Source organism: Archocentrus centrarchus, chromosome 24 (assembly GCF_007364275.1).
Source record: "Archocentrus centrarchus isolate MPI-CPG fArcCen1 chromosome 24, fArcCen1, whole genome shotgun sequence".
In the NCBI taxonomy this organism is placed as follows: domain Eukaryota; kingdom Metazoa; phylum Chordata; class Actinopteri; order Cichliformes; family Cichlidae; genus Archocentrus; species Archocentrus centrarchus.
In genome coordinates, this window is record NC_044369.1 from 29,379,837 (window position 1) to 29,404,778 (window position 24,942).

The 24,942-nt window shown below is 40.5% G+C and overlaps 1 long non-coding RNA gene across 1 annotated transcript in view; it reads right to left on the reverse strand.

Moving 5' to 3' along the window:
* The window catches only part of LOC115774952 (uncharacterized), a 119,513-nt gene that overhangs the window by 30,846 nt on the left and 63,725 nt on the right, over nt 1-24,942 (reverse strand). Inside the window, exon 2 of the long non-coding RNA XR_004019233.1 lies at nt 17,108-17,183. This is a non-coding gene — a long non-coding RNA (uncharacterized LOC115774952). The remainder of the gene's footprint in view (nt 1-17,107; nt 17,184-24,942) is intronic.

Consider the following 24,942-nt stretch of genomic DNA (forward strand, 5'->3'; position numbering starts at 1 on the left):
GTATAGTGCATATTTTATGCAAGCACTTGTGCTTTGGGAGTTTGGGATCCCAGTGACATTAGTAGCTCACTATGACAGATTACAAAGACCCTGCTCCACCTATGATCCTAGAAATAGACTGAGTCAGAGGACTTTTGTAACACCTACAAAATTACATAAGGTAGCACTTATGTAAACAGCCTGCAACTTATGGTGTAATCCAACAATCCCAACATTTATAATGTAATTCTTTTCAAATGAAGGTGTAATTTCTGTACCTAAAAATATTCACAGGTACCTAATTATACTTAAAATGTAAGTAAAGTAGAACAGGAAGTAACAACTGTGAGTTTTTTAGGAAAGGAGAAAGCAAGTAATGTGTAATTACAGCAAAAGAAGGAATGGTTAGGATACTCTATAATCAAGCCTGCATCCCCAAAAAGACTGTGTAATTAACAAAGTAAGAAATATTGTTTATCTTTTCCCTTCAAATACCCCAAAGATACCAGGGAGTTTCCTGGCTCACAATGGGCCTTTGGTACTTGTGACTTACTAAATAGATTACACAAAAATCCTACATGATAAAACACAGTGAGCTGTAGTCCATCTCTGGTAAAGCTAAAAAAAAACAAAAAACTCAAAAAGTTTCCTCATATGACTTTAAATTTGTCTCCGAGAGGTCATTTCACACATGAATCCAGTTGAAATGACAGAAATGACATTTGTGAAAAGAGATTTTAACTGATGATGGGGCTTTAGCAATGCAGAGAAGCATGCTGGGAAATGTTGAAATTAAAGTGTTGAAATTAAAGGCTGGTTACATTGTTTCATTTCACACCCATACAGATGCTCACATGAAAACAAAAACATCAACGAACAGAAGCGTGACGATCTTTATTGTGACCTTGGCTGTACAAAAATACAGTCGATGTGAGCACAAAAAAGCAAACAGATGTAATGTTAGTTGTGGATAACTGTTGTTATCTGTTGCTGCGGAAAGTTAAGTTAACCCAGCAGGTCCTCAGTTCCTCAGATACGAGTGCATGATATGGAGCTGCACTGCTGCTGAAATCTGGAGCTCGGCACGACACAAAGGAATATACTACTGATTAAACTACCAGGCGAGTCTGGGCTGTAACTGAGAGCATTTCCTGTGTAATGTTCGGACAGTGTAAAAGTTGAATCATGTCAGAACCAGAACACTACAGCTTAGTTGGCTGATCTAGTGCCTGTATAAAATATACAGCTGTGGATGAGATGAGAGCTGACTGCAGGAAGTCAAATACGTTTATATGTTGCTTCTTCAGCCACTCTGTGTTTGAATAAAACCATTCTCAGAATGCTTGAATTTATTCTTAAAGAGTATCATTCTGGCACCTGAGATTATCCTTCGACAAGGGCTAAAACCACTTATGGGGGCACGGAAAATATCTCTATGTATGAAATATAATGGATACTCATATTAAAAATACTTATAGAATAATATGTCTTTTTGTTTTAAAATAACCTCAACATTCGTACTACTCTATACTTCCTTCTTCTCCTCCACCTACATTTTAAGTGTCATTGGATTATTAAGCATTTTAGGTACTGAAACTTACATGATAAAGGTTGATAAATGAAACAGCATGAATTATTAAGTGTTACATTATAAAGTCAAAGACATGTTAAAGTATCCCTGTTGTTGCACACCTGTTGTTTAGTCTTTACTTGATCAAACGGTTTCCTGCCTTCTATCAGAATTATATTGTCAGCACAATCTAAGCTGAAATGAGCATGGCCAAAAATTAATGTTGCTGAAAATTGATGGCTGTGGGCTATAATGCCCAGCAGGTGTTTCAGTAATGCAGCATTTACCCTTCATGCAGCATACAAACAGCTCGAGCTAAGGTTGATGTCATTTTGCATTTCACTCTCTCCTTCACGTTACTGTCCTGTGACTACATCTTAAGTGGTGACACTGCCATTATGCCAACGCAATGAAGTCAAGGGCTTGTGTGAAGGGCAGTAGTTTATGTGTCTGTTTTGCTCCCTGTGTAGCCTGGTGCCAGCCGTTTGTCAAGTATACTGGAAAGGTGACTGCAGTTACACCGACGTGTCATTGAGCTGCGATGACCCCGCTGTGTTCCTCTCAGGACTCACACATTACTTCTATCTCTTAATATCAGCTTCAATTATGGCCCATCACCAGCAGCTTGTTGGAGACACCGGCAGCAATATGCAACAATAAAAAGGCCCAAAGCCCGAGGCAACAGCCCTGAATATTGCATTTGTGTGGCATTTATTACTGTATTTCTGTCATTGCACAATTTTACTGAAAGTGAATCATCTTCACTACAAGGCTTTGGATGAAAACGCAAATACTTTCAAATAAACCCAAGTAAACAATTTAAAAGATATAAAAAGAAATGTGTAATGTAAACAACATTACAATTCACCCTCTGCTCACATTAGAAACAACCAGTTTGCTACTTTCAGCTGCTCCTTTAATCACAAGAGATCACCAGAGCAGGTAACTCTGCATGTTTGATTTGTCAGATTCTTATACTGGAGTCCACCTGACACGACTCCAGAGGGATTTGTGTCTCCTCCCACGATGGACCTGGGAAACTTTTGCTTGTTAGGTGAATGCGTACACCACTACACTACAGAACCACTGGAAACCACCTACATTAATAGTTTAAATAATACTACAACTTGACTATAACTCTGCATTTGACATTTTATGATATTCACAATATTTTTTTTCTTGCCTTTTATTTTATGCAGCTCTCATTTCATCTGTATTTATTTTATGTATCATTTTACTTGATCTATCTCACATGATAACCACTTCTCTACCTGTTTCAGGTTCTGGTTAGACTGACACTCTACATCAGAGTGGATGACCATTGCCAGCTGCGATGCAAAGACTGTGGGGACAGAGGCAATCCGAGTGTGGGGTGTGAGTCAGAGAAGTAGCTAAGTGATATCAAAGAGCGCCACAACAGAAACCTGCCAGCAAGCAGCCAGCAGGGAGCTAGAAGGGCAGAGGCTGTTTCGCAGCAACTAATCTTTCAAAATAAGGGCACTGTCTAGTAAACACTTGCTGATGGAGACATTCGTGAGGCAGGATTAAAATAAAAATTCAAATTCTGAAATTCCTTGCTGAATATAATCTGGTGAGCATTAATACCCCTGGATAGCCCACCCAAGTAAAGCCCATACTGGAATCACTGGAGTCTGCAATATTTGACACATTTATTTTCTATGAATAATTCAGCTGTCATGATATCAGCAGGGTGGGTGTGGGGGTTTGAATAAGAAACAAAGAGTTGAAGTTCTTCTGACATGACTTGAAACAGAAGCCCCAGCAAAAATAGCCCACATTCCAAATAGATTAAAGAATTCCACATTTGTGCGAGAGCTGGTGCGCACCTCATTTCCATAAAAATGTATTTTGAGGCAGCTGAGTATTACAGTATGTGAAGCTGTTTAGTTTTATTAACTAAACTAATGAAAAAAACCAATTTCTCAGTCTAAGTGGACATAATAACCTACAGTATCAGTAGAAAATACTTCCAAATCCTTCCTTTTTGCAATACTATCATAAATAAATTGATGACCAGTTCAAGCTCACTGTGGATTTGTCAAGGTAAATACTGCACTCAGGTGCACGTTATCAAGAACAACTGAGGCCAAGGCAGTCAGCTGCAGAGAAGGTATTAAATCCCTATGCATTAACACTAACAAGGCCAGGAAAGACACATTACCCTGCAGACTAAAAGCACCACACTGCTTGAGGAAGTAATGTCTGACAAGAAAAAAAAAAGCAAACAAAACAACAACAAGAAAAAGAAAATATTTAACCTACATTCAGAATAAGTCTGAAAAACAACTCTCCTCCAGCCTTTAACCAGTCGTCTGTTATACACAGTGAAATATATTTAATGACTGGAGTCCTCTATTTGGGCTGTTCTCTAGATTGCACTGGGAGCAGCTATTGATTTCAGGTTGTCTTCTGCCTCATTAGACCATGGCAGAGCACTGCCCCGCAAGCTAAAAGGGGATCCATAAATAAGCCAACTACACAAGATCTTTTGTAAAATAGTTCATTCTTTTAAGGTTACCATGAAACAATAAAGCCACAAAAGGACAGATACCTTTGATGGCCTGTGGCTGAATGAAGCACCAAAGGTTCGAGGTTTGTCAGGGTGCAACATTTGCACTGAATTAGTGGTAATTGTGTCATTATATCTACCACCACACGCTTATGCCAGTGATCTATGCACGAGGCAGAGGCTTGAGAAAGGACAGAATGAAATCAGAGCCACAAACAGGATCAAAATGATTCCTCTGAGGACGTGTTGCTATTGATCTGCTGTCAACTCCGGGGCTGCTGGGAGAAAGATGCAAACCTTGCTCACCACACAGCCAAAGACCAATGGCCTGGCTGCTCCTGAGTGTTTGATCACTTAATTAAAACACATACAGCTGCAGGAAATGTAAGAGGATAAATGACTTCTATTTCATGAGGTAGTCTTTCAATGATCAGAGGAGTAGAAATAACAAACTCAACATTTTCCACTTCTCTTTACAGTGTTTTAGCCTGGCAAGGTCACAATGATTAGCAGGCATAGACCATGGGTCCTGCCCATCTTTGGCTTGTTTCTCATTGTTGGGCATATCACCACAAAATTTCTGTCATTACATCAATAAATGTTGTTATGATGTCTTTAAAATGCAATTACACTAAACTTCTTCTTTTGGCCGCTCCCTTTAAGGTTTGCCACAGCAGATCATCTCCTTCTATCTCACCCTATCCGTAATATGTGCCTCTGTCACACCAACCCTCTGCATGTCGTCCTTCACTACATGCATGAAACTTCTGCCTGGCAGCCCCATATTCAACATCCTTTGTCCAATATATCCACTATCACTCCACTACATAGGTCCATATCATCGCAGCCTTGCCTCTCTATAACTTCATCTCCAAACCGCTGAACCTGAGCTGTCTCTTTGATACATTCATTTGTAATCTCATTAGATAAAAAAGCTAGGACATCTTATTATTCATCACTGATTAAAGAAATTAAGAACAACCCCAGGTTTCTTTCCAGCACTGTAGCCAGGCCGACAAAGACTCAGAGCTCTGTTGAGCCGAGCACTGCGGAGTTTAAACGAAGCATCGACACAGTAAATTTGTGTCGATAATTTTTTAGAATCGATTTAATCGATGAATCGTTGCAGCCCTAATACTGATATTTATTTAGACTTTCCCTCTTATTGATCTTTCTGAGTTAACTTCAATAGTTACTTCCGCCAAACCATCGTTTATTTCTGCAAGACTGCTCAAAGAAGTCCTACCATTAATTAATGCTTCGATCTTAAATATGATCAGTCTGTCTCTTTTAATGGGCTACATTAATAGAGATACACAGGCCTTTAAGGTGGCAGCAATCAAACATTACTTAAAAAGCCATCACTTGACCCAGCTTTCTTAGCTAAGTATAAGCCAATCTCCAACCTTCCTTTTCTCTCAAAGATTCTTTAAAGAGTAGTTGTAAAACAGCTAACTGATCATCTGCAGAGGAACGGTTTATTTGAAGAGTTTCAGTCAGGTTTCAGAATTCATCACAGTACAGAAACAGCATTAGTGAAGGTTACAAATTATCTTATAGCCTCTGACAGTGGACTCATCTTTGTGCTTGTCCTGTTGACCATAACATTTTATTACAGAGATTAGAGGATGCCATAGGTATTAAAGGTACTGTGCTGCAGTGATTTGAATCATATTTATCAAATAGACTGCAGTTTGTTTATGTAAATGGGGAGTCTTCTTCACACACTAAGGTTAATTATGGAGTTCCACAGGGTTCTGTGCTGGGACCAATGCTATTTACATTATATATGTTTCTCTTAAGCAGTATTATTAGAAGGCACAGCATACATTTTCATTGCTATGCAGATGATACCCAGCTTTATCCATGAAGCCAGATGACAGACATCAATTAGTGAAAGTGCGTGACCTGTAATTTCCTGCTTCTAAATTCAGATAAAACTGAAGTTATTTTACTCAACCCTACAAAAGAAACATGGTGTCTACTTACTCTGGATGGCATTACCTTGGCCTCCAGTAACACTGTGAGAAATCTTGGAGTCCAGGATATGTCCATCAGTGCACATAAGCAAATCTGTAGGACTGCTTTGTTGCATTTGCGCAATATCTCTAAAATTTGAAACATTATGTATTAACCCCTTAACTGGCAAGGGCCCGGTGACGGGCCGTTTGTAGTCCCTTTTATATGGCAGGCTAGACCCTCCCATTTTTATTGACACGTCATTCGGCCAATCATGTAACTGGCTGCACCAAATCACCTGACAAAGCTACGTGACGCCCTCTGAGTATTATTGGCTCTGGGAAACCCATTTCTTAACATGATTGGCCGAATGAGGTGTCAGTCAAAATGGGCGGGTCTAGCCTGCCATATAAATGCACTTCATTCGGCCGGCGGACCAGACGCAGCCAGTTAATAGGCTATGAAATGGGTTGTTCAGAGCCAATAATAACCAGAGGGTGTTATGTAGTTTTTGTCAGGTGATTTTTTTGCTGCCAGTTAAGGGGTTAAATTTAACCCTTCAACACTGACCCCGTTGTCGCTGATGCCTTTTGTGGACTTCCAGCAACAATTACCGCAATAACCCTGTGTTGGGTGTGAAGCTCAATTTGTCAGTTTTCAGAAACCAGCTGAATTTTTCGATAGGACAAACATAACTACGGCAATGCAAAGTGCATTTGATCAAAGGGTTCAGCTGTGATACACTTGGTGTTAAAGGCTATTTAAAGTAGATAGCCTTCAGCTTTCAAGTCCCTCTTCTGTGGCACCAGCTCCCACTTTGGATTCAGGAGACAGACACACTCTGTTTTTAAGATTAGGCTTAAAACATTCCTTTCTGGTAAAGCTTATATTTAGGGCTGGATCAGGTAACCCCGAACCCTCCCTTAGTTACGCTGCAATTAGGCTAGGCTGCTGGGGGCTTCCCGTGATTCACGGAGTGTTTCTTCTTCACTCACCTCTTTTCACTCTCTCTGTGTTTATACACCACCACTGGTCGCAGTCACTCCTGCTTTTCTTTCTCTTTCATTGCCTCCTAACATGCCTTCCCTCTCTCGTCCTTTGTCTTTGGCAAACAGCAGCACACTGCCAACAGCACCAGAGTTGTTAACACAGGCCCCAACCAATATGGTATGGAAATCTCATTCTTTATGAGTTGCATGTTTTTTTAAAGCCAGATGCCATTGTTGGCACAACCCACCCACTTTTGTCAGGGCTTGGGACCAGCACTTGGAATCCACCGCCTTTCATTTGCACAACAGAAGATTCTGACGCCAAGAAACATCATTGCATGAAATGATATCTTTGGTGTCTAGAAAAATGAGGATTTTTACTATCTGCTTAGTTTTGTCTGGATATCTTGGAGTTTAAAATGTAAGCCCAATTTCTTTTGTACCTACATAGTTTGTATGTGTTTGCTGCAAGTAGCTACAGCTAATAGATGTAAGTCAGTCTACAAAAGACTCAAATATGAAAGAGAAAATCTTTATAATTTATCTACAAGATAAAGATAAAAGCATGCACTTCTTGATTTGTCATACTTGAAATAAGCTGGCCAGCTCACAGGCTGACAGTTTTGAGAAATCTTCAAATTTTCCCTACTCCCTGTTCAGCCCCTATGCAGAGCTGCCAGAGAAAGACTGAACTAAGGAGACAAGGAAAATGAATGGCTAGCCCTGTACTGCCTGTACTGTATGATGGATAACAGCAGAAGGAGGGGTGGCGGGTGATTTCAACAGTCTGGCAGATCTGAAAATTTAAATTCCAGCTCCTTCAGAATCAGGCTAAATTTGTGCTGACAGGTGATAATTTAAACACGCTGGAGCAGCTGGTTTCAGAGCTGCGCCTTACATCTGAATAACAGGGCATCTGTGTGCGCGTGTACACGTGCGCTATATTGAGCTGGCTACATGCATACTTGTATGTAGAAGCCTGCCATATTTCCTTTCAGTGAATTCCATTCATTTACAACATTTGACTTCATGCATATGCAGGTGCATCCAGCTCAGAAGCCAGGAAAGGCTTTTCATAGAACTCCTCCTGCTCAGTTCCCAGGTCTAGAGATATCATTTTTCTTTCTTTTTTCTCTACTCAAATGTTTCCCTTCTTATATAAACCTGCAGAACCTTCTCTGACTTCAAACTAACAAGGGGTTTTGTTTTAGTGCTCCTTTAGGAAATTGTCATAAATATATCATGTCTAGAAAGTGCTTCTGTTGATTTACGTTCTTTTATGATTGAGGTGCAGTGACTTTGGTGGCTCCTTATTCGTTCTTCTCTTAAAGAGTCACCAATACGTCTCACTTCATGATTCTTCAGTTCCACAGACTGTGCAATAACCTTCATAAAACAGATCCATTTAGATTTGTGCTGCTGAGATAGCCATTACGCTCAGTTAAGTTTATTTCAGCTCTTTTATTCCTTAATGTATGCATTTATGTATATAACTGTGTAATGTACCATCACAAATAAGTAAATTATTGTGCTTGCAAGTAATCTCCCAGAGTCCAGGGACTTTTTTGAAGCCTTCAGCTATCTTCCACTGCGTGACCACAGATTGTATGTCAAAGATGGACATGGCATTGATAGGAGCATTGGTGAATGTAACATCATACTTTTACTCAAGTACTTTACTGATGTATAGCTTTAATGTACTTGTACTTCAAGATATACTACTTTCCACCGCTACTCCACTATGTTTCGGATGCAAATGTTGTACTTTATAGTTACATAAATTAAAGCTTCAGTTGTTTTCTGTTTTGTAGAATTTGAATTAGAACTCTACTAATATATTATACTATAATATAGATAAAATAAGTTATATACACATTAATGAATCAATAATTATCATTCCATAATACAATTTATATGAAACTGTGAAAAGGGCTGTTCTGAAAAATGTTTTTCTTTACTTTAAGTATTTAAGTATATTTTGGTGCAAAACGTTTATACTAATACTTAACTTTGGAGCAAAGAGTCTAAATACTTGTTTCACCACTACACAAAACAGTTATTTAATATAAAGTACCAATCAAAAGTTTGTGTGTCCCAGCTTTTGATTGGTACTGTTTAACAATGATTAAACTTTTCCACTTTTCCAATAATTTCCCCTTTTCACTACACTATCTGTATGAGAGCATAAGCTTGAGTTTGAACATCATGCCCAGTGTTTTCTGCACCAATTTTCTACAGTGTACTTATTTCTGATCAAATATTATGAATTTCTGTGGGCTCCTTGAAGCCACCTCCTTTAAAATCAGGTTGACTGACACAATTCAAAGAGCAGTTAGCTCTCAACTTGTCTCGGTCAAAGCTAGTTAGCCTAGCTTACTAGCTTCCACCTCCTAAATTTCTTTTACAAAATATTACAAAAAAAAAAGAAAAAAAGAATGATGACCCTGGACAGGATAAGTGGAAGATGATGGCTGGATGGATGGATGGAGATGGATGGATGGATGCATGGAGATGGATGGATGGATGGATGGAGATGGATGGATGGATGGATGGATGGATGGATGGATGGATGGATGGATGGATGGAGATGGATGGATGGATGGATGGAGATGGATGGATGGATGCATGGAGATGGATGGATGGATGGAGATGGATGGATGGATGGAGATGGATGGATGCATGGAGATGGATGGATGGATGGAGATGGATGGATGGATGGATGGATGGAGATGGATGGATGGATGGAGATGGATGGATGGATGGATGGATGGGCCCTTGTTAATACTGAATGTTTTAAAAAGACAGAGCTTTAACCTCAGCTGGTAAATAACCAGAAAGGTGAGATGGGAGAGGGAGAGAATGCTGTCTTTTACTACTTAACTTCTTAACATCCACCAGGTTGGTTTAATGTTAGAATGCATTTAAGCCACATGCTAAGCATGCAAGCTTATATTTTGCACTTGCTGTTCTTTGGTTATAAGATGAACATTTAGGCATAAAAGTTTAATACAAACAGGTCAATGTGCTGTGGTGGAAGTTATATTATTGTCCTGCACATGCATGTAATTGCAACACAAATGGCCCATTCCAAACTATGTTTCCCACATGCCCATATTTATATGGGACCTAATAAACCCACTGTTGACTTCTAAACACAATTTTTAAAGAAAGAATGCACCCGACATCACAAATATCATCCATATGGAACGGTCCACTGAAAGATGACTAATGTTGAATCAGCCAGAAAAGCTGAACCACACAAAACAACCTTTAAATATTACAGGGTCAACAAAGTTTTAATAGCAGAGTTAGACATTGCCCTCCATTTGATTTGTGGGTTCTGGTGTATATTTCCGTTGTTTACACATGCCAGCAGTCTTAATTTGGTGATATTTCAGAGTAGACCTGTCACTTCATTTCAAAATAAGCCTATAAAGCAGGGAAGGTGCTGACACATGAAAAGAGATATGAGAGGTAGGATTAATCATGTGCCACAGAAAATGTATAAGGAGGGACATAGCTCAACTAAGCTGGAGGAAAAAAAGATGTGGGTAGAGAGGAGGAGAGGGTGGAGAGAAGGAGCACACTGATGGATGAGTATGGTGTGGATTTACTTCTCTGCCTACCTACACTCAACTCCACCCCCACCCAGCTGAGGTTGGTACTAAACTGACAGCACGTGCCAGAAGAAGCAGCAGCAGGTCCCATCAGCCATCTAAACGAGACAGGTGGAGGGGACAAAGTCAAAAGCCAAGGTCAGGCAGGGAAGTACTGCTTGCTGGTGTGTGAATGACAGCAGAGATGACAGCAGACTAATAAATACTGCTCAAAAAAGTTAAAGGAATACTTTTTAATCAGAGTATAGCATCAAGTCAATTAATCTTCTGCGATATTGATCTGGTCAGTTCAGTAGAAGAGGGGGTGGTTAATCAGTTTCAGCTGTTTTGAGTTAATAAAATTAACAACAGGTGCACTAGAGGGACACCAACGAAAAAACCCACAACACAGGATTTGTTTTACAGGTGGAGGCCACTGACATTTTTTTCCCTCATCATCTTTTCTGTTTTTTTCACTAGTTCTGCATTTGGCTAGGGTCAGTGTCACTTCTGGTAGTATGAGGCAATACCTGGACTCTACAGAGGCTGCACAGATAGTCCAACTCTTCCAGGATGGCACTTCAATACGTGGCATTGCCAGAAGGTTTGCTGTGTCTCCCAGCACAGTTTCAAGAGCATAGATGAGATTCCAGGAGACAGGCAGCTACTCAGTTACTGGACAGGGCCGTAGAAGGTCCTTAATCCATCAGCAGGATGTAACGTCTGGGTTGTGTTCGGTGGTGAAGAGGAGGCGGCGGGCGTACTTATCAGGCAGCCAAAAATGCACAACCACACTGGTACTGGGAATTCCACAATGTTATCCTTTAATAGACGTATTCTTCACAACCTTGTAAAGCCCGGTTGAACGGCTGCTACATTACCACACATGAAAACAAGCAGTGCTCATACAACCCGTGACAATACAAAGATTTAAGGATTGAAAATTAGAGGTCCGCCTCAAGCCAAATGTCCATCTGCAAACGTTTCTCCCGCGCTCTCTACCAAGGAGCGGTGGGCGCACACTGGTGACATCATTAACGAAAAGCTTAGGCTGTCGTAAAGAGACAACACAATTACGACTGTTACAAGGACCAATATCCGATCCTCTGTGCAAGGAGGAACATACCCCTCTCTGCATCAACAGGGATGTGGTGGAGACAGTGACCTCCTTCAGATTCCTGTGAGTCCATATATCAGAGGAGCTGACTTGGTCCGTCAACACCAGTGCAGAGATGGTGAAGGCCCAGCAGAAATTACACTTCCCAAGGGTCCTCAGGAAGAACAAACTGGATCAGAGGCTGCTGGTGACCTTCTACTGATCTACCACTGAGAGTGTGATCATGTACATCTCTGCCTGGTATGCTGGGAACTCGGCTACAAACAGAAATGCTCTCCAGAGGATGGCTCCAGATGCCTGAGAAGGTCCACAGCCATTCTCAATGATTCCTCCCACCCAGCGGATCACCTGTTTGAACAGTTGCCTTCTGGCAAATGATACTGAAAGCCCACACATCCAGGCTAAGAAACAGTTTCTACCCCTTAACCATTAGAACATTAAACAATCGCTGATCTGGACATTCACTCTATTAATGTCTCCATCACTTACAATACCACCTCAATGATTACAATTCTGTGCAATAACCATGTTTATACTCAATACCTATCAAACTGCTGCTAATATCCAATGCACAATTAAACCCATAGCATACATATACATCCATTCTCATATTTTTGATAAGTGCATTTCTTTAGGTAGCACAGTGGTGTGGTGGTTAGCACTGTTGCCTCACAGCTAGAAGGTCTGGGTTCAAATCCGCTTGTGCCTTTCTGTGTGTGGTTTTCATGTACTTGGGTACATGGGTTCTCTCCAGGTACTCTAGTTTCCTCCCATAGTGGTGATTCTAAATTGCCCATAGGCAGTGGTGGACAGTAACGAAGTATAAATACTTTGTTACTGTACTTAAGTAGATTTTTCAGGTATCTGTACTTTACTTGAGTATTTATTTTTCTGACAACTTTTTGCTTTCACTCACTACATTTTTACACAAGTATCTGTACTTTCTACTTTTCAAAACAAGCTCGTTACTTGAGGTTTAATGCATCTGAGAAACGTCTGGATTTCCGGTCAGTGCGGGAGCCGGCTTCTGATTGCAAGCGGGTTTTTTCTTGGAAGTCGGAACAACAGGGTGGGAGGGAGGGACCAGACACCCACACGGTAGAGGGAGAGGCTCCTGCAACGCTCGCTCGGAGACCGGAAAGAGCCAGAGGAAGTTGCAGACGTAAAGTGTCTGCAGTTTGCCACACAGTGTGTCTGCTAGCTAAAAGAACAGCTGCTGTATTTTAAGGGACAGCAAAGAATGAGCGATGACTTCACTCAGATGGAGAAAGATGTAAGAAAGAGGTAGAAACGTCCTCCAAGGAGCTACTTTTACTTTCTTACTTTGAGTAGATTTCAGAGCCTGTACTTTTTTACTTTTACTTGAGTACAGAAGTTGAACCAGTACTTCAACTTTTGCCAGAGTAGTTTTTAACACAAGTACTTGTACTTCTACTTAAGTACAGAATGTCAGTACTTTGAATGTGAGCATGAATGGTTGTCTGTCTTTCTGTGGTGACAGGCTGGTGACCTGTACAGGGTGTACCCTACCTTTTGCTCTATGACAGCTGGGATAGGCTCCAGCCCTCCTGCGACCCTGAAGAGGATAAGTGGAAGAGAATGGATGGATGGACTTGATGCACAGGTGGCATCCTATCACGGTATCATGCTGGAATTCACTGAGCTCCTGAGAGTGACCCATTCTTTCACAAATGTTTGTAGAAGCAGTCTGCATGCCTAGGTGCTTGGTTTTTATACGCCTGTGGCCATGGAAGTGATTGGAACACCATGATTTGGGTGGCTGAGTGAATATTTTGGCACTATAGTGTATTTTGCTTTTGTTCTACACTATGTTGACAATACAGTTTTAACAACAGCAGATCCTTTAACCCTGCCACGGAGGGCCACAAATCAGTATACTCCTAGTGCCATTCTAAAGCCTGTATAAATATGGTGGATTGTGTCAGGAAGGGCATCCAGCATAAAATCTTTGCCTCTTCATAATCAAGTTTCAGAGCTGTAATAACTGCTGAAGGATAAAGTAAATGAGCCAAGATCAAGATCAAGAGGGAGCCATACCATGAAGACATGGGAAAGAGTTGTTGAAGCTAGGCTGAGAAAAGACGTGATGATCAGTGAGCAGCAGTATGGCCTCATGCTGAGAAAGAGCACTACAGATGTGATGCTTGCTTTGAGAGTGTTGATGGAGAAGTACAGAGAAAGTCAGAAGGAGCTGCACAGTGTCTTTATGGATCTAGAGGAAGCATATGACAGAGGAACTGAGTGGCAGAGAAGTATGTGAGGATGGCGCAGGACATGTATGAAGACAGCAAGACTGTGCTGGGGGCCGGGTTTTTGTAAGAAATGACTGATATCTTTGTTCGGACACGTTGGCCATTGTTATCTCCAAGTGAGGACAGAGTATTCACATTCAGTATAATGTGAACTTCAATCATCAGTAATGTGTGTTTAATGTAAGACAGCTAAGCAAGACAGATTAAATGGTCAAAGCTGTTGTAACAATACATAGAACAACATGCAACAATGCATGTAGACTGAGTCACAAAGTTAACTTGTGCTTTAAATAACATGCAAGAAAACAGCCTCCATTTGTGTTGCTGGTTGCTGCTGGTTCAAACAGCACAGTGAATTACATTTTTTCTTGGGTTCGATGTTAACTAGTGAACATAATAAAGCAGTTAAATGTCCTGTCATTTTTGGAACAGCTCAAATCATAAAATATAACTAAAGCTCTAAACAGTGTTCATTTTCTCCTTCATTCATATAAATACTATATTTCATCTAACACTGTAGAACCCAATCAATATAGGGTCTTTAAGGTCAATACCAATACCAACATCTGGTGCTTTAAAAATCAGTTATAATGGCCGATATATTCTTTTTCAGAAACATGTAACAATTATAAATTTCCCTAGCATTTTGTTATGTGTATTTATTCATGAATCCAAGTCGCTCTGCCTGACTCTGCTCGGGTCAGCTGGTTGTTTGTTTGCTGCAGTCCAAATGTGAGTTGCCAGTAGGTAAGTTGCCTTCTGGTGAAAAAACTATGCAACATCAACACACATTCAACCTTATCTTCTTTACTTTTTACATAAATGCTGATATTATTATATCAGCAAATGGCTACTATATTATATATCATTTGGGCTCTATTATACTTTTTTATGTGATGATGACTGACCATATCTTTTTTCTTCTGTTTGATTAGTGCAAGTTTGTCCATTTTTGTCCATCCATCTATTTTCTTCTACTTATCCGGGGCTGGGTCGTGGGGGCAGCAATCGAAGCAGAGAAGCCCAGACTTCCCTCTTCCCAGCAAACTCCACCAGCTCATCCGGAGGGACCCCAAGACATTCCCAGGCCAGCCAAGAGATATAATCTCTCCAGCGTGTCCTGGGTCTACCCCAGGGCCTCCTCCTGGTGGGACATGCCCGGAACACCTCACCTAAGAGGCACCCAGGAGGCATCCTAATCAGATGCCCGAGTCACCTCAATTGGCTCCTCTCGATGTGGAGGAGCAGCGGCTCTACTCTGAGCCCCTCTCGAATGGCTGCACTTCTCATCCTATCTCTAAGTGAGAGACGAGCCACCCTTCAGAGGAAGTTCATTTCTGCCACTTGTATTTGCAGTCTTATTCTTTCGGTCACTACCCAAAGCTCGTGACCATAGGTGAGGGTAGGAATGTAGATCGACCGGTAAATCAATAGCTTCGCTTTTATGCTCAACTCCCTCTTCACCACGACAGACCGGTGCAGCGTCTGCATCACTGCAAACGCGGCCCCAATCCGTCTGTCGATCTCCCGTTCCCTTCTCCCAACAAGACCCGAGATACTTGAACTCCTCCACCTGGGGCAGGAACTCATCCCTTAGCTGGAGAGGGCACTCCACCCTTTTCGGGCTGAGGAACATGGCCTCAGACTTAGAGGTGGTGATTCTCATACCAGCCGCTTCACACTCGGCTGCAAACCATTCCACTGCAAGTTGGAGGCCACCACCTGATGAAGCCAACAGGACTGCATTATCTGCAAAAAAGCAGAAACGAGATTCTGAGGCCACCATGGTGGAAGCCGTGTCCAGGACAAAAACCGCATCGTTCCTCTTGAATCCGGGGTTCGACCAATGGACAGACCCTCCTTTCCAGCACCCTGGCATAGACCTTTCCGGGGAGGCTGAGAAGTGCGATCCCCCGAAAGTTGGAGCACACCCTCTGGTCTCCCTTCTTAAAGACGGGCACCACCACCCCGGTCTGCCAATCCAGTGGCACCACCCCAGATCTCCACGCGATGTTGCAGAGGCGTGTCAACTAAGACAGCCCTACAGCATCCAGAGCCTTCAGGAACTCAGGGCGAATCTTTTCTATCCCAGGGGCCCTGCCACCAAGGAGTTGTTTAACCACCTCAGTGATCTCACCCCCGGTGATGGGCGTGTCATCCCCTCGTCCCCAGACTCCAGGCTTCCACTACAGAAGGTGTGTCAGTGGGATTCAGGAGGTCCTCGAAGTTTTCCTTCCACGCCTGACAATAGCCTCATTTAAAGTCAGCAGCACTCCACTGCTGACTTCAATATCATCGCTCTGTTAAAGTTACTACATTGCACTTTTATACAAAGTCAGCATTTCCTATATCGGTTTCAAATTAAAAGCCCTCTAAAGCTGCAGTGAATAGAAGCAGTTTATTTATTACTTTCATTTGCAGGAACAAAGCCAAGAAAAGAAAAATGCAATACATAACATTATGGGCATGACAGTTACCTAGTGGACAACTGGTAACTAATTCACATTATTCTACCACAACAGGACGGAAAGAGAAAGAATCAGAGGAAGAAATATGGCCAGTATCCTACAAGGAAATAATGGCATAGAAAAAAGACATCTAGGGAGGGAAGAAAGATGAGAGTGGCTGATGACAGTGGTCATACAGACATACATGAAGCTGGAGGGACAAATGACTATTCATTCATGAACTCTATACAGCATTTGATCATGTAATCAGTTATGAAAGTTGTAAAAAACTTCTTGTCCAACGCTGTCAGATCAGAAAGCCGCTCTTCAATCAGTCAGTTCCTTCACACATTTCTTGTATATCTAGTATATCTTCCAAAGGACTCCTTTGGAAACTCTGATTCATCCTATTCTCCTGGTTTAATTTGCCTGTTGTGAAGCTACACTTCTACATGTCACGTGATTTGGTGCTATATACTGTAATTACAAGATCATTGTGTGTGTTTATGAGTTTTACTACTTCATAGACATTTTTATTTACTTGTAGGCATCAAATCTCTTATATAAATGCAGAGAGCTTCTCTGGCCACTCAGCATGGATGAGAGGAGTGGTATGATGCGAGAAGGAGAGCTCATGCTGTACATACCCTCTATTCCTCATGACTGCCAGAGGTGGTGTGTTGCACCTGGATACTCCTCTATGTACTCCCGTTGCTCCAGTATCTAAAATAGAGAAACTTAAATTCACTTTTAATCAAATGAATAACCATTCATTTCTATTCTAGCACGCAAGCAGAGAGTTAAATGAAAAATGTCCTGCCTCCATCTATTTTGTATTACAAACCATCACATCATGGAAACATCTAAACAAAATCAGCTCCTGAGCCCACGGAGAGGTTCATCTACTTTCTAGTTTGCACGACAAATCAAAAGCCACACTTGACATGCAGTGGGGCGAATGTCCAAATATACCCACAGAGTGAAATAAAATATAACTCATGGATGTAAAATTACTCCTCTCTTCAGTTAATTAAAAAGCTGCCCAGAGGATTTTATTATTTGAAAGGCAGAAAACAGGTGAAGTAAACATGACCACCACTGTATAAAACCTTGCTGAATATTTGGTGCAGAGCTGCAATGAAGCACTTTGGAGAATGAGTGGGCCAGTTTAATTGGCTGGTATTAACTTATCATAGAACTGTTAGTATCTGTATATATGCCAGTCAATAACAACTGTAACAAGAAATAGTACAAAAAAAGTACAGTGTTTACAACACACAGACTTTATTTGAATGGGTTGCCCAGGTATATTTAGCCACTTATTTTAGCATTTTCTTTTGATTATTTCTCATGGACAATTTTATATATATATATATATATATATATATATATATATATATATATATATTGTTAGTTTTTCAGAATATGGTTTCATGCTTAGTTTTAGTTTAGTTTTCGTCAGTTTTCCTTTTTCATACTTTGTCAGGTGCAAGACTGACTATAACTCGACAAAAGATACCGTTTAAAAAATTGCATTCAACAACCAACTGTTCACAAAATAGCAGCACTACGTGTTTAATGTGTGTAATATTAAGGAAACACGTGAACATCAACAAGGAGAAACATAAAGAAAAACATGAACTCCAAAACTGAATAAACTCTACAACAAACTTCAGCGTCAGTGCAGAACACGTGGTGTAAAACATCACAACGTAGTGAATGTTGGACAAAAACAAACTGAACTCTTTGAAGGAGTCAAAGCTCAAATCCAGCTGCATCCTGATGTTCTCACCACATGAAGCTGCTTCTGTTTTGGAGCTGCTCAGAGAGTTAGCTTTGCAGCCTCTGTACACAACCTACTTAAGTGGCCGACCATTTATGCTTGTGTAGCTGGATTGTGTGTGTTAATTACCTTGCGGTCGCGTGCTGGTGTTTTATATGCTGTGCTGGCTGGGACTTTTTTGGTCCTCGCTCTTTGTGCTCAGTTTTTTGGCTGCAAACATATTTGTCCCTGTTTTTCCACTTTCTTCATTTCCTCACATCCATTCAGATAGTTTCAGCAGTCTCCCTCCAGGAATTTGCTGACCTTTGTGAGTCCTTATATTGATGCTTTGATTATTATTGCTGATTGTTATTCTCTGACTGATGAATTCAAACACTGCAGCAAAAAGTAGCCAGAAACGCACAAGGACTGAACAGGTTAATCACAACGTTGTGGGCTGTGTGGACCTGACATGTAGTTCGATTTCTCCGGAGGCGCATGTCAGGTTACGTTGAAGGATCAGTGCGGTTTCTCGGCAGACCGCTGCCATTACTTTGCAGACCGATGCGGTGAGCGCGCACACGTACACACAGAGCTACCCGATGGCGCTCCCAGCTTAAACTGTTAGAGCGGAAAAAAATGATTTCATATGAATCCACAAGGGTTTTTTTAAATACAATTACGAAAACAAAGGTCATTTTATCTATAATTTCTGTTAGTTTTAGTTAGTTTTGTAAACTCACAATACTGTTTTTTGCTTTTAATTATAGATTTTATTTATTTCAGTTAATGAAAATGTTTTTTTTCAGTTTCAGTTTTCATTATTTAGTTCGTTTTCGTTAACTATCCACGGGTTTCTGGAAGAGCACACGTAGGCTGCCATGACAGACGCTACTTCCGCTGTTCGGTTTTATACTTCCGGTTACCCAAAGTTAGAGCCAGAGTTAATGATAAAATTCGGTTACTTTGTGCTGTAACAGGCGGCTTTATTAGTTGGAACATGAGCTCGGGTTCAACTTGTACTGTTGTCGGTTGTCACTACATCAGTCTGTACATTTTTTCAAATTATTTTATTCTGCAAATTTGTTCTTTTTCCCCCAAATTATACTATGGAGTTGCACATCCTATTACCGTATTTTTCCTTATGTTTTACGTTTTCCTTTAATGTACAGCCTCTTATTTTTTTACGTTACTTTATTTATAGTGTGACACTACAGTATACAGTCTACACAAAGCTTAAACAATGCCTGCCTTCATGTAAACACGTAGCAGTTAGCAAGATGACAGCTGCGTGTCTCCTCAATCACAGCCTTCGGCCAGTCCAGTGTTTCTGTTTCAGTGATCTGAACACTCTGATATCCAGATCAGTGATTTACCTTCCACAGAATAGCTGCAGCATCACTACATGATCTCCCTAATCAGCAATACAGGAACAGCTGACTGTCTCCACCGCTCCACTTTCCCTTAGCATGACCCATGCTAAGCGCTTAGCTTGGCCAATGCGCTGGCTCGGCTCTACAGCTGCTTTAAGGAAAACAGCATTGCCTTGTTTTATTGATTTTATTGCTTTGAAGGTAATCTGGTGCTCTTATAATTACGTGATTCCTCGCCATCAACACCTTCGGAAAAAACAAGGTAACTGATAATGTTGATGTAGCTAAGGGCCATAATTTCATGTCATTTACACAAGTGATGGGTGAGGCACTGTTACCTCGCTGCTTTTTAAAACATCCTTGCAATGTTTCCACCTCCGATGTGGTACCATTTAGGCCAGGTAAAAGAAACTGCAGTGTCAAAATGTTTAAATGAACGGCAAGTGTGTAAGCCCACAACCGTAAACAACAGCGCAAATGGAAGTAAACTACCGGTTTCCGCTATGAATTATGGGTAGTGGCGCGAAGTCAGGAATACTGTGGATAACAACCCTGTTTGTTACAAAGTTTACCAGCCGGCAGGAACCAGCTTGGTGGTATCACGTGGTATCGCCAAACTCGTATGCAATTGGTCAGTGGGTTTCCTTGGAGCTTCACTACTACCGTAAGGACTGCAAAAGCTGCGCCGGTAAACCAGAAAACCTTCAACAAGATTTTAATTAAGTGGTTATTTCTGTTTTGGTATTAGGTTCAAGTCCGCTTGAGACATCATTTCGGTCTGGATCCGGACCGAGGTCCGCCTATTGGTTATGTCTGGTCTATAGAGTCACTCTTTTTTGTATATAACAATATTTAAACATGGGTACATGTGAACCCGCCATACAATCATGTCTTGGTCCCAATAATAAAGTCTAGCAATAATGAAATGTCATCATTTTTAAGCCTCCTATAGTTTTCTGCACAGCACGCGCACACACACACACACACACACACAGCTGAGTATATGTACACAGATTAATTCTGCAGCAGGAGAACGGGAGACAGTGAGACAGAGCAGCAGACATCACACACGGGCAAAATATAGCCCGAGCATCTCAATGTGACATCCTAAAAGGAATACATATCATCCTCCCAAGATAAATAAAAGGCAGCATTATGTTAATCTCAAGGAAAATGACTTTAATGAAATTGTCATGATCTTTAACTCAATTTCCACAGAGTATGCTCCACTTATGTAAACAAACTTTTTCTGTGATGGCTCCAACACGTTACAGATCCTGACTGATGGATAAACATCTTTCCTCTTTGCTGCATATTTCAAGATCGGGCATGGCGCCAGGGTGACTGTCTCAAATTAAACTTTTTCATCCAGTGATGGATGTCTGTACTGCAGTGATATCTGTCTCTTGATATCCATGAAGTCAATAGTCACCCATATAGGGTTTGGGTTAGGGTTGTATTTTGTATCCTAAATAGGTAAAATTTCCAAGTGAAATCTCGCACACTGAATTTGACTTTGCAGTTTTTCTGTTAGGTTCTTCCATTTTCTCAGTGCTCTAAGTAGGCAAAAATTAGTTTAAAAGACAAAGAGGTGGATGCTGTCAACTCAGACCTTCTGGGTTGCCTTTTATAAATCAATCTGCCAAGTCTACCAACTTCATGGATTTTAATATAATCCAGCACATTGTATTCTATTGTTTCTATTTTATTCTGGAACTTGTGGCTCTTCCTGTATTTCATCTTAGTCACATAAAGCATGTCTGAAAAAAGAATTGTGGCCCAAGTTTACTAAGTTACGGTTGTCTTAACTTGTCTTTGGTAGAATGGTTTGTGTGTTTAGAGTCACAGTCTTCATGTAAAACTCCTGTCATGTAAATCTCCTGGTCCAGAGGCAGCAAAGCAGCCCTAAACCAATAAGATGATGTTTTTATGTTGAAATGCTTTGTTTGCTTTTCTTCAAATGTAATGCTTCTGAAATAAGCTAAAACGATTACATTCTGTATGCATGTACACAAGCTTCTCTCAGTAGCTTTCTTTCTGATTGATTCTTTCACTCATGACCAACGACATGAGCCCACGCCAAAGTAGGACTTCGACTGATTTTCCTCCAATTTTACAAGACCTGCATGACTGTGGACTGGTGGAGCACAGTCCACAGTCATGCAGGTCTTGTAAAATTGGAGGACTGTGGACTGGTGGAGCACACACTCCATGGGAATTGTTTTGTAACCTTTGCCAGTCTGGGAGAAAGTCACAACTTTGATTGATGTGTGGTACAATTCTGTAGACCTCCTGAGATACAAAACATGCTTTGACAGTGAAGACCAGTGCTTGTATTTAAATATACCAAAAACATATTTAATGTTTGATCATTTTTTCTCAGTAAATTAATGCAGAACATTTATGTAATTTCTGTCATATTTGTATGCAGGAAAAATAAATTTTGGGGACTTCTAAGCACAACTGTAAGTGTCACTACATTAAATTAAATGATAAAGAAATATTGCACAGAACATACAAAATATCTGCATTAGAAAGAAAATCTGAACTCAAAAGATAGAAATTTATATTTCATATATTTCATACATTAACATAGTGCTGCTGTTATTGCTCTGCCTAAGCAGATGGAGAACTTGCCAGTCATTTTCAACAGTCTGTCTAGAAATGCTGCTGGTGGACACACATTTACAGCCAGTTACAACACAGGAGCCTCCACTCAGATTAGCCCTGCAAAACCTCTGTTAACAAAATACTTGGGTATAGACTGTATACAAAAGATGGATGTAGCATCTGGGTCTGGGAAGTGAAGTCCATGACGAAAGTGTAAATTAATTTCGGCATCGTTTTTATCCTTTTAGGTGGTTTTAATTTAGCTATCATCTCGTTTTCATCATGAAAAAAAGGGTCGTTGTTGAAACCTATGACGAAAATATTTCATCAACGAAATTAACACTGTTGTGGTCTGTGGCTTGCACTGGAAGCTCAGTTGATACATTACAATTATTGTACTATATCAGTGTAATACGAGTTTAAGTTTCAATATTTATAAACAATCCAACGAAAAGGCTCATATAAATAAAATATTTTACATATTTGCAGTAAATTTCAGATGATATTATTATTGACAATTTCAAATTCTTAAATATTGATATCAGGGTCAGCATCAACAATCCAAATTCAGTCATGCTGTCACATGCACAGAAGAAGAAGGTTACCATAAGATCCACTAATATAGAACAAAGGCACTTCGGCCTCTAAGGAGAAGAAATGAAATTACTGACACAATAAATAATCTGCAGGCCACTTCTCTCAGTTTTCTGCTTTAAATCAGGCTATAAGTTATCCCATGCAGGGCTACTTAGTGCAGCAGTACTGTGAGGATATTATAACATTAATTTTAAAGTCAATGCACATAGCAGCCATAAGATTTGCAGTGCATTGTGCTTCTCCTCGCCTTAACGGGGGGCCGGCAGGCAGAGCTGGACAACGTGGCTAGGGTCTGTTACAATTACAACGCTGAAGGCTAACACAGGTGCTCAGGGTCTGCAAAATAAATCATGCAAAAGAAAAACCACATGGAGAGGAAGTTCAGTAAATCACACACGACAGTGTCACACATACAGCAGTGAATGCCACAGTGTGCAGATTGCTGCTGCTGTAGGATATCAGACTCTGCCAATCATAACCGTACTTTCACATTGCGGTGAAAGGAATGTGTTTGCCAAGCCTTGCGGGACAAATATTAATTTAATGTATGCAAATATGCACAAGAGTAGATTCATTTTAATTATTTAAATGAGACAGCTCTGTGTGCAACAGATTGTTCTGCTGGTGAATCTGCCGCATCTTACACCTACTGTCTAATTATTAACAGCAGTGTTGTACACGGATGAAACAGAACAGAACTGGGAGAGAGCAGGATTCCCTGTGGCTGCAACACAATGTGAGTCAAAAGGAGATAACATATTTTTCACACCCTCTGATGCTGTGCTGATGTCGAGCTTTCACTCCTGCCCATCTGTGTCTGTTCCCCCTCTCAAACGCCCCAAGCTGAACATGGATTAAAAGTGGTGCACATTAACTTGTTGGATAATTCCACTTTATTAAAATATTATAGCATAGGTGCAACTTTCCCCCACTAATGAGATCTGGGAACATAGTTGCATTGATAAAAACAAGGCGCATAGGGCAGGAAAAACTAGTGGTCACACAGGTTTTAAAGCCATTCACAATGGCTCAAATAACTGTGTGAAAAAGGTCACTCATAATGACAATTGCACAAAGAAATATCCTCTGACTCTGCACTTCCTGTCAGCACTACAGAGCCTTTTGGTGTGTTGTTTGATGGGCAGCAAATTTAATCTTTGATTTAGTCTTCAGCAACCTTAGCTGTTTTCACCAAAGAGATGAATAAAAAGACTATTAAATGCAGAGCACCAAATAGCAAATACAGTTAACAGCTTTGCATTTAGCAATCTAAAGAGCTAAGAGATTCAAAGATCCTCTACCCATACTTATTTATTTATTTATGTTAGGGGCAGGGCCGCTTTAGCTGTAGCCAAAAGCTGTCTGCATAATTTTAGCTTATTCCATTCACAGTATTTTTAATGGAATTATCTAACGTAAAGTATGGCCTCCTGTTTGCTAAAACCAGTCCAAGAAGTTTTGCATTCTTACAGCTTATTGATTGCAACTTGGTAGTCTTAGCTGATAACTTAGCACTCTTAAAGTCTTAGCCAATTGTGAACCCTTGACAATAAACAAATGTGGCGGTGGCCAAAAAGCTAATGTTCAACTTAAGAGTGATCTCACAGGTGAGTGTTTGACTTTCACAGGTACTACTCGGTAATGGTACATGGTAACAACCCTTAAAGGCACAATTACAAGTCTCTGCAAAGCATATTACTAAGAGCATAGGAAATTAAATTTTTATTGATGTTAAAATATGTGGGTTTATTTATAATGAATTGAGGATGAAAATATGAGTGAAAATTTTAAGTGATATACAGTTATATTCAGAAGTTTACATACACTCAAAATGTGCAGGCATGTCATGGTAATTTGGGGCTTTTCATGATTTCTTTGAAATGTTCTTTTTCCAGGGAGGAATGATTGTACAGCATTCATTATTAATTACTTCACAAAACACGAATTGGATGCACAAGTTTCAAGTTATTTTGGATTTCTTTCTAATACACACAGGTTAAAATTATACATACACGCTCAAATGTATATACCCCCACTAATATTTGGATAGATGTCACTTAGCCAGAACAAACAGACTCAAGAACAGTTTCTTCGCCAGAGCAATCACCACCCTGAACTCACACACTCACCCACCGTAACT